We start from the raw sequence: 13628 nt of genomic DNA, 5'->3' as shown, positions 1-13628 counted from the left end.
GTAGTGTGGGGCACAAAACTGGACACAGTACTCCAGAGGAGGCCTCCCCAATGTCGAATAGGGGGAATGATCACATCCCTCGTTCTGCTGGCAATGCCCCTACTTATACACCCCAAAATGCCATTGGCTTTCTTGGCAACAAGGGCACACTGTCGACTCATATCCAGCTTCTCGTCTACTGTCACCCCTAGGTCCTTCTCTGCAGAACTGCTGCCTAGCCATTTGGTCCCTAGTCTGTAGCGGTGCATTGGATTCTTCCATCCTAAGTGCAGGACTCTGCACTTGTCCTTGTTGAACCTCATCAGATTTCTTTTGGCCCAATCCTCCAATCTGTCTAGGGCCCTCTGTATCCTATCCCTACCCTCCAGGGTATCTACCTCTCCTCCCAGTTTAGTGTCATCTGCAAATTTGCTGAGGGTGCAATCCACACCATCCTCCAGATCATTTATGAAGATATTGAACAAAACCGGCCCCAGGACCGACCCTTGGGGCACTCTGCTAGATACCGGCTGCCAACTAGACATGGAGCCATTGATCACTACCCGTTGAGCCTGACAATCTAGCCAACTTTCTACGCACCTTGTAGTGCATCCATCCAGCCCATACTTCTTTATTTCTTCTATCTTCCCCAAAAGGAAAGTATTACCAAGCTAACTGCAATCTAACAGACTGTCAAACAAGGCGTTTGTCTTTTAAAAACTCTCTCCAGCTAAAGTGAAAGAGAACAAGAAACACTGTTAGAATGAGAGCCTGGCTTAATACTTTACATGTCAAATTTTTAACTGCTTTTTTCCCACATTATCTTTAACAAAAGGTTAAAAGGATGTTTCATGGTGTGTTTCCCATTGTACTAAGCAGAATGTGGTTTCTGTATACCAAATACCGAACCTCGTTAAAAACTGTATACTGTTGGACTGTGTCTGGGTTATGTTAACATCTTTGGCTTGTATATTCCATCCAAATTGGTACAGCTACACTGATAGCAGTAACCAGTGCAAAGTTCCAGTCTACATAAGGTCTAATTCAATTTGCAAATTAGAAATCGACTATTATTCTGCCTGAAGATGTTGACAAGTATGCCAGCTTGAGACATCTTTGGCCTAATTTTCAGCTGCTATTGACTTCCATTGGAGTTTTTGATGCTCAGCATTTTCTGAAAATGAGTCCTGAGGTGTCTCAAATTGGGCACCCAATAACTGAGGCACTGGTCTGATGCAGTCTGGCAGGTTCTGTGTTCCTAACTGCAATATTGCAAGCCGAGGACATTTGCACCATTTTCTTTCTTCCAGGCCTAGTAAAGAATTCCATTTTTATTCTATCCATGTCTGAGTATTGGCCAACGCTCTACTAGGTGCAGGAGACTAAGGATTTGTCTACAGTACGAAATTAGGTCCAATTTATAGAAGTCATTTTTTTAGAAATCGGTTTTATATATTCGAGTGTGTGTGTCCCCACAGAAAATGCTTTAAGTGCATTAACTCGGCAGAGTGCTTCCACAGTACCGAGGCAAGCGTCGACTTCCGGAGTGTTGTACTGTGGGTAGCTATCCCACAGTTCCCGCAGTCTCCGCTGCCTATTGGAATTCTGGGTTGAGATCCCAATGCCTGATGGGGCTAAAACATTGTCGCAGGTGGTTCTGGGTACATATCGTCAGGCCCCCGTTCCCTCTCTCCCTCCGTGAAAGCAGCAGCAGACAATTGTTTCGTACCTTTTTTCTTGAGTTACCTGTACAGATGCCATACCACGGCAAGCATGGAGCCCGCTCAGGTAACAGTCACCCTATGTCTCCTGGGTGCTGGCAGATCTGGTACTGCATTGCTACACAGCAGCAGCAACCCATTGCCTTGTGGCAGCAGACGGTACAGTAGGACTGGTAGCCGTCATCGTCATGTCCGAGGTGCTCCTAGCCACGTCGGCCAGGAGCGCCTGGGCAGACATGGGCGCAGGGACTAAATTTGGAGTGACTTGACCAGGTCATTCTCTTTAGTCCTGCAGTCAGTCCTATTGAACCATCTTATGGTGAGCAGGCAGGCGATATGGATTGCTAGCAGTCCTACTGTACCATCTTCTGCCAGGCAGGCAAGAGATGAGGATGGCTAGCAGTCCAACTGCACCATCTTCTGCCGAGCAGCCATGGGATGTGGATGGCTTGCAGTCCTTCTGCACCGTCTGCTGCCAGCCAAAGATGTAAAAGATAGTTGGAGTGGATTAAAACAAGAAATAGACCAGATTTGTTTTGAACTCATTTGCTTCCCCCACTCCCCGTCTAGGGGACTCAGTCCTCTAGGTAAGGAGGAAATCAATTTTAAGAGCCCTTTAAGTCGAAATAAAGGGCTTCATCGTGTGGACGGGTGCAGGTTTACATCGATTTAACGCTGCTAAATTCGACCTAAAGTCCTAGTGTAGACCAGGGCTAAGATTAGCATATGAAGCACCTTTAATTCCCACCTTCACACCTGTGATACACTGAGAATGCTGCAATGTACCCACTGGCATTCACTCATCACTACATTTGCAGGGGCCCAAAAAAAGCACACTTCACTTCTGTGCTCTTTAGTCATCTTTCTTTTCCAGTTAGATGGTATTGGCATAAAGTGGCCTACTGATTACGTATAATTTTATACGAGGAAAAGCACTATTACCTTCTGTCATGCACTCAGGCATCCCTGGTATAGGTAGGGAAGCTCCCTGTGTTCGTTTTCTCCCCACTAGATGTCAGCTTTGCTTTACAAATATCAATTAATGCTGGTATAAAAACAGCCTTTGCTTGGGGTTCTGCCAGACACAAAGGGCATAAAACAGCCTGGTGCCTTTACCAGTGTCTGCTAATATGCTTAGAAATCTTCATTCCATGCTTTTTATTCTTGCCAGTCATTAGTACACAGTGTGAAAGTAAAACTGAGATAAATCCAGACTGGACCAATATACATTTCAGCTGAAATCATCACCAGTGTTCTTTGCCATTGTTCTCAAGTTGCACACGCTCAGTAAACACACCTAACTTTAGGATGTACACTGTCTAGCAAACTCACCAAACTTCAGGGTTTTCAAGCATTCAGCCATCACCATAACAAACAGATTAAAAAGGGCCAATGCTACTAAATTTGGTTTTTTCAAGTAGAAAATAAAGACACTCTTGGTTTTAGATTCTGGCCGATAGGAGACTGAGTATTTAACACTTGCTTCCCAAAGTTTTCCTGCTCACTTGTGACCGACTCAAGCTAAAATAATAATGGCTTTCTCTCTTTTAAGTAGTGTTTGCCCTGTTTCTAGGATAGTGAGGAAAATAAAATAAGAAACGTGTACTCCTGCAATTCAGCATTCAGGCCAAAGCACTATTGACCTTCAGGTCTGCCTTTTTGCATGATTTTTGCCAGCTGGTTATTTGCAGTTGATTATTTTTATGCAAGTGCACAGTCTGAAGTTTAGAGAGACAAAGTGGGTGAGGTGATATTGAATCATAGAATCATAGAATATCAAGGTTGGAAGGGACCCCAGAAGGTCATCTAGTCCAACCCCCTGCTTGAAGCAGGACCAATTCCCAGTTAAATCATCCCAGCCAGGGCTTTATCAAGCCTGACCTTAAAAACCTCTAAGGAAGGAGATTCTACCACCTCCCTAGGTAACGCATTCCAGTGTTTCACCACCCTCTTAGTGAAAAAGTTTTTCCTAATATCCAATCTAAACTTCCCCCACTGCAACTTGAGACCATTACTCCTCGTTCTGTCATCTGCTACCATTGAGAACAGTCTAGAGCCATCCTCTTTGGAGCCCCCTTTCAGGTAGTTGAAAGCAGCTATCAAATCCCCCCTCATTCTTCTCTTCTGCAGGCTAAACAATCCCAGCTCCCTCATCCTCTCCTCATAAGTCATGTGTTCCAGACCCCTAATCATTTTTGTTGCCCTTCGCTAGACTCTCTCCAATTTATCCACATCCTTCTTGTAGTGTGGGGCCCAAAACTGGACACAGTACTCCAGGTGAGGCCTCACCAATGTCGAATAGAGGGGAATGATCACGTCCCTCGATCTGCTCGCTATGCCCCTACTTATACATCCCAAAATGCCATTGGCCTTCTTGGCAACAAGGGCACACTGCTGACTCATATCCAGCTTCTCGTCCACTGTCACCCCTAGGTCCTTTTCCGCAGAACTGCTGCCTAGCCATTCGGTCCCTAGTCTGTAGCTGTGCATTGGGTTCTTCCGTCCTAAGTGCAGGACCCTGCACTTATCCTTATTGAACCTCATCAGATTTTTTTTGGCCCAATCCTCCAATTTGTCTAGGTCCTTCTGTATCCTATCCCTCCCCTCCAGCGTATCTACCACTCCTCCCAGTTTAGTATCATCCGCAAATTTGCTGAGAGTGCAATCCACACCATCCTCCAGATCATTTATGAAGATATTGAACAAAACCGGCCCCAGGACCGACCCTTGGGGCACTCCACTTGATACCGGCTGCCAACTAGACATGGAGCCATTGATCACTACCCGTTGAGCCTGACAATCTAGCCAGCTTTCTACCCACCTTATAGTGCATTCATCCAGCCCATACTTCCTTAACTTGCTCACAATAATACTGTGGGAGACAGTGTCAAGAGCTTTGCTAAAGTCAAGAAACAATACATCCACTGCTTTCCCTTCATCCACAGAACCAGTAATCTCATCATAAAAGGCGATTAGATTAGTCAGGCATGATCTTCCCTTGGTGAATCCATGCTGACTGTTCCTGATCACTTTCCTCTCATGCAAGTGCTTCAGGATTGATTCTTTGAGGACCTGCTCCATGATTTTTCCAGGGACTGAGGTGAGGCTGACTGGCCTGTAGTTCCCAGGATCCTCCTTCTTCCCTTTTTTAAAGATTGGCACTACATTAGCCTTTTTCCAGTCATCCGGGACTTCCCCCGTTCGCCACGAGTTTTCAAAGATAATGGCCAATGGCTCTGCAATCACAGCCACCAATTCCTTCAGCACTCTCGGATGCAACTCGTCCGGCCCCATGGACTTGTGCACGTCCAGTTTTTCTAAATAGTCCCTAACCACCTCTATCTCCACAGAGGGCTGGCCATCTCTTCCCCATTTTGTGATGCCCAGCGCAGCAGTCTGGGAGCTGACCTTGTTCGTGAAGACAGAGGCAAAAAAAGCATTGAGTACATTAGCTTTTTCCACATCCTCTGTCACTAGGTTGCCTCCCTCATTCAGTAAGGGGCCCACACTTTCCTTGGCTTTCTTCTTGTTGCCAACATACCTGAAGAAACCCTTCTTGTTACTTTTAACATCTCTGCCTAGCTGCAGCTCCAGGTGCGATTTGGCCCTCCTGATATCATTCCTACATGCCCGAGCAATATTTTTATACTCTTCCCTGGTCATATGTCCAACCTTCCACTTCTTGTAAGCTTCTTTTTTATGGACCAGCTTCTGTTGGTGAGAGAAGCATATTATCTTGTGAGTCCAAGCAAAAACTTCCTGTGTAAATGTGTGCAAGTTTCTACAGCAATCACAATGTTTATTAGCCCAGGTTGGTTATACTGTTTAATTTTATAGCAAGCAAATAACTATGGCTCATGCTGTCATCTCACTCTAGCATCCAGTAATGGCAGGCTGGGATTGGGACTTTGGAAGAATTTGGTGGGGAGCCTGTCTTGACATAATTCTGAGTGATGTAAACCAGATGGCAAAACTATTAAGTCAGCAGTGATTCTTCTTATCAGATTTGTTTCTTGGGCATATGCCCCAGGTTTTGCAGAAAAACACTTTCCCCTCCTATACTGTTCATGGAGGAAGGTCCTCTCAAATATCTACCCTTTTATTATAGGTTCAGATGAAAGCAAGTCTTAAACTTAATGCTGCCTAACATTTCTGATTATAAGGTCCAGTTTCGGTTGACTATCACTTTGTCAGATTTTAATTATTCAGGATGAGTTTTTCTATGCTCGCTCTCTGTGTTGGGCTGAATATTTTGGAAAGTTGCAGCAAAAGTGCTTCAGTAGTTTCCAGGAATGACACTTTCCATGCTAAATTCTTACAACTGTTCCATTGATAAGCTCATGCAGCTCTATGCTTGAAGAAGGGGATTATTCCTGGGGTCATGGAGGTGCCTTTTGCTGTCTTTGTGAAAATCCACCCAGATTTGACCAAGTCATAAGCCCCTGAAAATCCGTTTGCACATACTCAGAAGACCTTGTTATCAGTCTGGTGGATAATTTCTCTGAAGATTCTGTCTGCACTGAGTATGATCCACCCTAGGGCTGCAGGAGCTGCAGGAACTGAACAGAACTTTCCCTGCAGTTTCTGCTCCGTGCAGCCAGGAGTCATTGTGGTGCAGGAATACTGTCTCTTCTGTGCTCTCAATGCCCCACAAAAGATGCTCAGGCAGTACAGAGGAGAAGGAGGAAGCACAATGATTTAACTGCACATTGGGAACCACTGAACTAGAGAGGACAGAGATTATCCTTCTCTCCATGGATAGATACAGCATTGCTCATCTAAAACTACAATTAGCCTAATAACTGTGAAAGTAAAAGCCAGACTAGTAAAATACAATGTCTTGCACTTGGGTGGGAGGTAGGGTGTACATGCATGGTGGGATTTTGGAGATGTGAGACAGAGGAGGGATGCTCAGAGGGCAGCCACCTCATCTGTATTAGACAAGTGAGGTATACACTGCTCTGTGTAGATCAGAGCCATCTCCCTCATTGATTGTTGCCAGCATAGTATCTGAGTATGCTGAGGTCATACATTATGCCCCCAGCAGTGAATGGAGAAAGCCACTCTGACCTGCAAAACACAGTGAAAGCTATAACAAGTGGTGCCCATGAGCTGCATCACCACATTAAAAACTATTCCAAGAACAGATACACAGATTGTCTGAGGTGCCTCACAGACTCCCAGTAAACTGCCAATGTGGCCTTCATTTGGGCAGAGCTCTGGTACTCCATGTCCAAGGACTGAGTTATTTCAGTGTCATCAGCAAGTGGAAATGGTTGCCAGCAGTTTTTCACATTTTAATTCGATTCTGTCTTTTCTTCTGACAAACTAAGAAAGTTCCCAGGCTGTCCCGGCAAAATTAGGGACCACAGAGAGTAGTTTCTGAAACACAAATATTAATTACTAGAGGAAAACATCTCCTTCTTGTGGTAAATTCTGTGAGACTGGTTTGGACTAAGAGCATTAACTACTTTTAAGCCACTAGCAGTAGATAGTAGAAGGATCATCATCCAACTCATCTGTGGACCCATCAAAGGTCTCCCCATTCAGCCTCTCTCTAGCAAAAAAAGCCCTAGTTTGTTTTTCACCATGGCATTTCGGCAATGGAGGAAACTCACAATAAAACCCTGACCACAGCAGTATGCCTCCAATCAACCAGCCATAGCATATATTAGAAGGTGCAGAACTGAACTGTCCTTTCTCTGAATAAACTTGCAGTTCTCTCTTCTTTTGTTTATCAACTTTAGATATCAGGAAAAGTATAGTTTCACAAAATAGAGTTGCAAAAGAATTATTAACTCACATCTAGTTCTCCTGTGGACCAATGAAAGACTATTTCCAACAGCTTATTCTATAGGACTTCTTTCAGCCTACTTTTAAATGACTCCATAACTTCTTTTTTGAAAACCAGTCTGCATTCTAATCAATCTGACCATTTTCTTGCTATTCAGCCTACATTTTCTTTTGTTCAGTTTCAAATCATTACTACAAGTTATCCTCTCTGCAGTTCCAATCCTGGGCTCTCATAAGGCTCTACGATCACCTCTTGGTCTTAACCCCCTCTCTTCCCCTACAGTTCTAAGAAATACAGTGATAAACTAATTATTCTGCAATCCAAAATCAATCCTATAAAATAGGTGGGAAATGTGTACAGTTTCAGCACACATTGTCCCAGCACATTGATTTGTCCACACTGAAAGAATAGAAGGAAATTCTCTCTTATTTTAACTTGACTCTCTGGCTGACTCTCCACTTGGCTGACTCTCCATTTAAATGATTAAAGAACTTTAGCTGTTAGCATCCAGTGCAGTCAAAGTTTGAATCCTGTTTGCATTTCAAATGTGGTTTCAATTTACCCTGCACACCATTTATTTCTCATCGTTTTGAATTGGGGCAAAAGAAGGCTTGAAAAATCAAATCAGTCTTCCTTAATTAGGGGATACAGTTCCCTCTGGTGGATTCCCAAAGAGCAGGAACAAAACCAATTTCTCTGCAATTTCATATTGGGAGTATTAAATATAGTGCAATTAATTCATCCATGAATTAAATCTCTAGATTATGTCAGCTTTTCAGCTGTTCCTCATCACTTTTCTTTTATTACAGAATCCTAGTACTGTAGTGCCACTGTAGTTGAGATGTCAGGGGGGAAAAAGGCTCTTTTATTCTTATCCCTGATTTTTCAACTTCGTATTTATAGGTACATATGGGAACCACACAGTGTTATAGCTAGGGCTGTCAATTAATCACAGTTAACACACAAAAAAATAGTTGTGATTAATCACACTTTTAATTGCACTATTAAACAAAATAGAATACCAATTGAAATGTATTAAATAGTTTTGGATGCTTTTCTACATTTTCAAATATATTGATTTCAGTTACAACACAGAAGACAAAGTGTACACTGCTCACTTTATATTATTATTTTTATTACAAATATTTGCACTATAAAATGATAAAGAAATAGTGTTTTTCAATTCACCTTTTACAGGTACCATAATGCAATATCTTTATCATGAAAGTGCAACTTACAAATGTAGACTTTTTTTTATTACATAACTGCACTCAAAAAACCAAAACAATGTAAAACTTGAGAGCCTACAAGTCCTGCTTCTTGTTCAGCCAATCGCTGAGACAAACAAGTGTGTTTACATTTACAGGACATAATGCTGCCTGCTTCTTATTTACAATGTCACCTGAAAGTGAGAATAGGCATTTACATGGCACTTTTGTAGTCAGCATTGCAAGGAATTTACATGTCGGATAAGCTAAACATTTGTATGCCCCTTCATGCTTCAGCCACCATTCCAGAGGACATGCTTCCATGCTGATGACGTTCGTTTAAAAAAATATGTTAATTACATTTGTGACTAAACTCCTTGGGGAAGAATTGTATGTCTCCTGCTCTGTTTTACCTGCATTCTGCAATATATTTCATGTTACAGCAGTCTCGGATGATGACCCAGGACATGTTGTTTGTTTTAAGAACACGCGCACTTCATATTTGACAAAATGCAAAGAAGGTACCAATGTGAGATTTCTAAATATAGCTACAGCACTCGACCCAAGATTTAAGAATCTGAAGTACCTTCCAAAATCTGAGAGGGACGAGGTGTGGAGCATGCTTTCAGAAGTCTTTAAAGAGCAACACTCTGTTGTGGAAATTACAAAACCCGAACCACCAAAGAAAAAAATCAACCTTCTGCTGCTGGCATCTGACTCAGATGATGAAAATGAACATGCGTTGGTCCACACTGCTTTGGATAGTTATCGAGCAGAACCCATCATCAGCATGGACGCATGTCCCCTGGAAGGGTGTTTGAAGCATGAAGGGACATATGAATCTTCAGAGCATCTGGCATGTAAATATCTTGCCATGCCGGCTACAACTGTGCCATGCAAACACCTGTTGTCACTTTCAGGTAACATTGTAAACAAGAAGCGGGTAGCATTATCTCCTGCAAATGTAAACAAACTTGTTTGTCTGAGCGATTGGCTGAACAAGAAGTAGGACGGAGTGGACATGCAGGCTCTAAAATTTTACATTGTTTTATTTTTGAGTGCAGTGATTTTTTGTACATAATTCTACATTTGTAAGTTCAACTTTCATGATAAAGATATTGCATTATGGTACTTGTAAGAGGTGAATTGAAAAACACTATTTCTTTATCATTTTACAGTGCAAATATTTGTAACCATATATAATATAAAATGAGCACTGTACACTTTGTATTCTGTGTGGTAATTGAAATCAATATATTTGAAAATGTAGAAAACAGCCAAAATATTTAAATAAATGGAATTCTATTATTCTTTAACAGTGTGATTAATTGCATGATTAATTTTTTTAATCGCACGATTAATCACGATTAATTTTTTTAGTTACTTGGCAGCCCTAGTTATAGCCATAGGAATTATTTTATAGTTTCCTCAATCTCTGTAAAAATAGATACATTTTCCGAGCTTGTAACAGGAAGGCTGTTTCTTAGGACTTTGCATAGTAATGCAGATCTCTTCTCCTTATTTACCACATTGAAAGTTGTTGGACACCTGTATAAAGATGGTGTTATTTCTGTTGATGCATGACAGTCAGTGTGTCTTGTTAACTCTGTCATGGTTACTGGGCTCACTGCACCTCTGACCACTACTGATCTTTTTGAGTGTGCTTCTGTTAGGTTTCAAGTCTCAACCTTTGTCAGGCATGAAGGAACCCAGTGATTTTGTAGCTCTCAGACCAGGTCTTGGGCTGCAGTCCCCAGGTGCTAACCATGGTTACCTAAACAGATCAGACTTATCTTCAGTACCTGCAGTTCTGTCCCCGGCAGGAGTAAGAGACAAGTAGTTAATACAGTGAGCAAAGAGCCTTCCTAAAGCAAACCAAAGCATTGTAGAGGAAACAGATTTTAATAAACCAGTCTACACACATGCCTACCTCTCCCTAAGGCTTACTGTTTCTTGGATCTGGGGAAGGCCCAGTTTCCTCTTCAGAGTCTGTCTCTGTGTCACCCAGTCCTCCTGGTTAGCCCCGACAACTGAAGTCCCTTGAGGATTAATTCTCTCTAAGGTCTTATTCAATATTTAGACACAGCCACTAGGTGAACTGGTCAGACAACATGGATACAAGTCCTATCAGTACACAAATTCATAGGTTATAAGGCCAAAAGGGACCATTGTCAACATCTTGTCTGACCTTCTGTTCTTTGCCTGTGGCACACAATAGTTTAGTCTCCTGGGAGCTGTAATACTTTGGTCTAATTCCAGTTGTTGGGTTTAGTGTGTGGGTGGCTGAGTGGTGTTGTTGGTGGCCTGGGATATACAAGTTGCAATAAATGATCTGGAGGTCCCTTCTGGCCTTAAACTTTGGTTCTGTGACCCCCTGTATAACACAGGCCACAGGACTTCCCTGAATTAACTCCTGTTTGAAGTAGAACAGATCAGATGACACACAGATCTGTTTATCCTTCACCACATATAACTATACCAATACACTAAAATGGCCCAGGGCTTGGACGAGCTCAGCTCATGAATAAAGAGCCCCTGGTTGAAGCTGAACCCAGCCAAGATGGGAGCTCAAGCTGGTGGGCAGAGGAAAGCATGGTGAAGATTTTGCAGTCATAGTGGTGTCTTTTATAGTTGAAGGTATCCACCTTCATCTGGTCAGTTCAGCCCACAGTTTGGGAATGCTCCTGGATTCCTCTCTGAGGCATAGCATCATCCACAAGTAAGGCTTTCTATCTCTGATTGGCTAGGACAAAACATCTGATCATGGCAAATGATGACTTAGCTCCCATCTGGCATACAGCAATGTGATATACCTGGGTATGAAGTCCTCAGCCCTTAGAAAGCTCCAATTAGTATAGAATAGTGCAGCATGTCTCCTCAGCACAGCAACATAGGATTCTCTGAGCACATCAAACCTGTTCACTGATCCCTACAATGACTTCCCATAGAATGTCGAATCAAGTTCCAAGTCTCAGTCCTAATCATCAATGTACCCAAGGGAGTTGGCCCAGTATATCTAAAAGACTGCCTAAAACTCCAGGATGGAGACCATGGTCAACAACTTTGCTCCTCTAGCATAATGGAACTGTCTAACATCAGAGGAAAGCTTATCTGTGCAGTAGACAGAGCTTTCTTGGGAACTAGTCCAAGACTGTGGAATGAAGTTCCACAGGCACTAAGAGCCATCCCAAACCCCACCACCTTCCACCCCAAGTGCAAGGTGCACTTCTTCAACTGTGCCTTCTCTAACACACATACCACAGAGCAGCATATGCATTTAAAAAAACCCTCAAAAACAAACACCTACCAGATCAAGTCACTCCACTGCACACACAATTCTCCCCATGGGAGTGGATGAGAAAATGAACTACATGTGACAGATGCTAGTCATGTCACTTCATGTACTACTGTAAAGTGTTCAGATACTACAATGATGAAGGTTGTATAAGAACCTAGGTAGACTAGACGAGACTAGAATAGCCCCTACAGCTCAACCACACTGGAAAAAAAAAACTAAACAAAACACCAACTTTGAGTTCCAAATAAATGCAAGTTCCTTTGAGAAATATGAAGGAAAAAACCCATCCCAGTCTCACAAAGGTTTAATATGGTCTGTAGTCTCATGGACACTCACAGAATGCCTGGTGGAGATATAACTTTCTGCTGTCCGGGCTAGAGTATCTGTCATCTCCCCGAAATCATGAGGTCTAAGTTGCCCAAATTTGTAGTCCAGGCCAAAAGGCCCTTGGGGAGGAAGGCATGGAAAAGGCTAGGCCCATGAAGTGTGGGGGGAGAATAACTGTAGGAAAAGGAGTGACTGGAGGATGGGGCCTAGTCAAGTCAAAAGTGGAGTGGTTTGGGGGAACCTCTTAATCTCGTGTCCCTGAACCTGTCCCTGTGGAGCTTTGTGTTTGGCTGGAAGATGGGTGTGGGCATCTGAAAAACCTGAATGTGAGTGTGTTTGATCCTAAATTCAGTTTAGGCTCAACGCTACATGAAGGTGGTGTTGACTAGAACAGAGAGGAAAAGGAAGAATGGATCCTGTCTGTCCTGGCTGATTTGTACAGGTTCATGTAAAGTAGGGGATGTATTATTGTCCTGCATAAAAAATGTATATATTTGGTGTCTTTTTATTCATTCCAAATAGCAGAGAGACACTTTGCCAAGGAACTTGAGGGTCTCAATAAAGAATCAGCCTCCGTCTTTTCAGTTTCCGACTCTAGGTAGCTGCATGACACAAATACACAGGTAGTATTAGGCTATTCAGGCACTGAAATGCAGAAGTTGTAAGTAGTATGCTCTCCTCTCATTTACAGTGACTTACACACCACAAGATCTAGAGCCAATATTTTTCCTTTTCTTATACAAATGAGGGACTGAACAACATATAATTTGTAAATTATGAACACACTACAGGAGCTGTTGCTGAGAGCAGAGGTCAAGTGTCTTTAAATTTAAATGCCTTCTGCTTGCACATTATAGCATGCAGCAGGGTGACACAGCAGAAGATCAGAATCTCAGCTCAACAAGAGTAAGTGAAGCAAGTAATATGTACAATCAGATTTTCATGAGCCATTATGTGCACTAAAGAGATACAATAAGTGATGGGACATAAACACTCTCCCCTACCTAATCCTCAAATTTAATCATGTTTGCGTCTGGCTTCAAAGGCAGAGCAGAGATGTGTTTTTAGTTAGGGATGGAGGCTACATCACAAAGGCGGAATGTCTATTAGTTAATGGATAGTATCATTTTTCATGCCTTTTAAAGTCATAAATATTTTAAATATCAAAGCATTTTTCTTTGGTGCATGTATCTATTTCTCTTAAGTGCATTCCACTGATGTCCTCGTTTTTCTCTTCTGCTCTACTTTGTTTACAAAAGATGAGACATGATGTGGTCTGATAACCACTTTCAAGCCCTCAC

This window comes from Lepidochelys olivacea, assembly GCF_965140295.1.
Source record: "Lepidochelys olivacea isolate rLepOli2 genome assembly, chromosome: 1".
Classification (NCBI taxonomy): Eukaryota; Metazoa; Chordata; order Testudines; family Cheloniidae; genus Lepidochelys; species Lepidochelys olivacea.
Note: the sequence above shows the minus strand (reverse complement) of the source record.